Source organism: Pygocentrus nattereri, chromosome 16, assembly GCF_015220715.1.
Source record: "Pygocentrus nattereri isolate fPygNat1 chromosome 16, fPygNat1.pri, whole genome shotgun sequence".
In the NCBI taxonomy this organism is placed as follows: Eukaryota; Metazoa; Chordata; class Actinopteri; order Characiformes; family Serrasalmidae; genus Pygocentrus; species Pygocentrus nattereri.
Window position 1 is genome coordinate 35,639,484 of NC_051226.1, and position 2,727 is coordinate 35,642,210.

The 2,727-nt window shown below is 43.5% G+C and overlaps 1 non-coding gene across 1 annotated transcript; it reads right to left on the minus strand.

The window, feature by feature from the left end:
* Positions 1-1,476: 1,476 nt before the first annotated feature.
* Positions 1,477-1,553, minus strand: trnak-uuu. The gene has a single exon. It is a non-coding gene; the product is annotated as a tRNA-Lys (tRNA).
* Between the last annotated feature and the right edge of the window lie 1,174 nt (positions 1,554-2,727).

Here is a 2,727-nt window from a genome sequence, read left to right on the forward strand (position 1 = left end):
TCCTTCTCCCTCTTTCTAAGACCTGCCCTCTCCATCTCTACTTATGAGTTAAAGGGGCTTCTACTTCAAAACTACCATTCAGGTGTTATTGCTGCATTCTGAAGCGCAGCATTGCATCCCTTCAGGGCAGTTGTGGGCTGGAGGTTAGGGAGCCAGGCTAATGTCCGGAAGGTTGCTGGCTCGATACCCTGATCCAAAGGTGCGCTCACAACATGTGAGTGAAGTGGCCTTAAGCAAAGCAACCAACCCCCAACTGCTCCCCAGGCACTGTGGACAGGGCTGCTTATTGCCCTGGGCCAATGTGCTCAGTGCCCCCTATAGTGTGTGTGTTTTCACCAGTGTGTCTATGTGGGTGTTTCACTGCATAGATGGGCTAAATGCAGAGGTCAAGTTCCTCTGTGTGCCAGCACAGTTGGCCAATGGTTCTAAACTCAAAACTCGGCCTTATTAGATTTTTAGATGACTACAGTACCCAGTATGCATTGCACAAATGTCATACAACCATTGGGTAATCCACTGATGTAGAGGCTGGCAACTTTCTAGCAGTGACATTAGCTATCAGGCCTTATTTCCCTTCAAGTATCCATGCAAAAGCTGCTGGAGTTATCCAAAAGTTTGTCCCAGCTTCAAGATACAACATTAGAAGGGGGTTTTCCTCATCTCCAAACCAGAAAATATCTAGACAGTATAGTGGCACCACTTCAGGAGGTGAGTAAGCATGTTTACACCAATTTTAAACCAGTGAAGCAATGTTTTTGGCCAGATTGTTCCTTTAATGGGTGAACCATGTGCAGTAGATGCTGCTGTAGATATTTGTGGACACTCTTTTCTCCACATGCTCTCATAAGCATAAACACTGGCCACCTACTAGCTTCAAAGAGAGTGACCTGTGTTAGTGTGTTTCTGTCAAGTGCTGTGTGTTTACTGGCCGTGCATTCATGCATGCCGATTTGTGATTATCACCAACACCTACAGGTTCTCTGCAGAGCTGCGACATACAAGGTAAAATATATGTAAAAAGGCTCATGTCACAACCAATTTTCAATTTTTTCCATTTATTTTTCAATCAAAGCGATATGAAACATAATGTTTCATAACATATCATTCACTTCCCAGTCCATGTATGGAAGCTATGCTGCTGTTTTGAATTCACTGTATCTGTGATGTCACAAAAAACCAACCTATTTATTTATATCTAGCCACCTATGCAGCCTGCAGCAGTTTAGCTCCACCCATTCATGTCATATTAGTCCCACAATGGGGAAATTTCCACGTTTGAACCCAGTGAAACACCACATACACACTAAGGGGCAGTGAGTACACTTGCCCAAGGCGGTGGGCAGCCCTATCCACAGCAACCTTGGAGCAGTTGGGGGTTAGGTGTCTTGCTCAAGGGTCACTTCAGTCACGTACTGTCAGCTCAGGGGTTCGAACCTTCCGATCACAAGGCTGGTTCTCTAACCTTCACCCCATGAGTACCCCAAACATCAGGGACTTGAACCCTGGACCCTCAGATTAAAAGCCTGATGCTCTACCGACTGAGCTATCCGGGCTCGAACCGTCACACTGAACGTGGGGCTCAAACCCACAATCCTGAGATTGAGTCTCAGTCTCATCGACTGAGCTAGCTGGGTGCTTTTTAACGAGGCCGCCAATAAGAACAAAGCTAATTTGCATATATTAGTCTTAAATACAAGGTACCAAAATGAGCCAGTATAAATGAATTATGGCTTTTTTTGGTGCATAAAGCCGTACAAACATTATAAGTGGGCTGTTGGATACAAAAAGAAATAAAAAATGCCATATGGGCCCTTTAATGTCTGTTACACGCTTCAGATGTCAGTATTTAATATAGAATGATTGAAAAAAGTTGATATGAATCACTTACTACTAGAAGCCCATAGGTGTGCTAGCAGAAATGAGTATTTTTGTCTAATCTTTCCACATTCATCACATTTACAGAAACAAACAGAAGGCCAAGCTCTAATATTTAGTACAAAGACTAAGTTACAAACAAAATCAGGAATGCCTGAACTCTGTGTGCGTGCGCATGCATGTAGGTGTTGCTATCAGTCCTGAAGGTATTTTCCTTTGTGCATTCTTTACAAATGTGCACAGCTATGAATGTGTGCACCGTGATTTTATATTTACTAAGTGGAAAAGTTAGCAGCTCTGCTGCGTGTAAATGAAGTAAGGTGCATTTCACATTCGCGAAAACTGTTGATGTCCTCGAGTGCGCGTGTGTGCGACTATGCCGGGCTGGGGGTATCACCAGAGAGCGTGAAGACAATAATGCAAACCGACACTTCAGAAATGAGAGCCTGGTTGCCTGGCGACCATCGCCGGGGTGGCAGTTCCCGCGGGAACGGGGTGAGATGGAACCTAAATGCTGTTTGATTAGAACTTAGATCAGTTAGGCGGGTACAGACACGCCAGACAACAGTATGTGTGTGTGTGTGTGTGTGTGTGTGTGTGTGTGTGTGTGTGTGTGTGTGTGTGTGTGTGAAGCTATCCAGTGAGGGATGTATAAAACCTTGAGCTGCAGTGTACACACACACACACACACAAATATATATATATATAAACTCAAGGCATGGTTAGAGATATTAATAAGTTAAATATATACAAAATCATAATATATAGCTTACTTTCTGTTGGGAGGTGTCTCTCCCAAAACCTAACCCCAAAATTTACACTTGTGAAAATAATACTTATATTTATTAAATG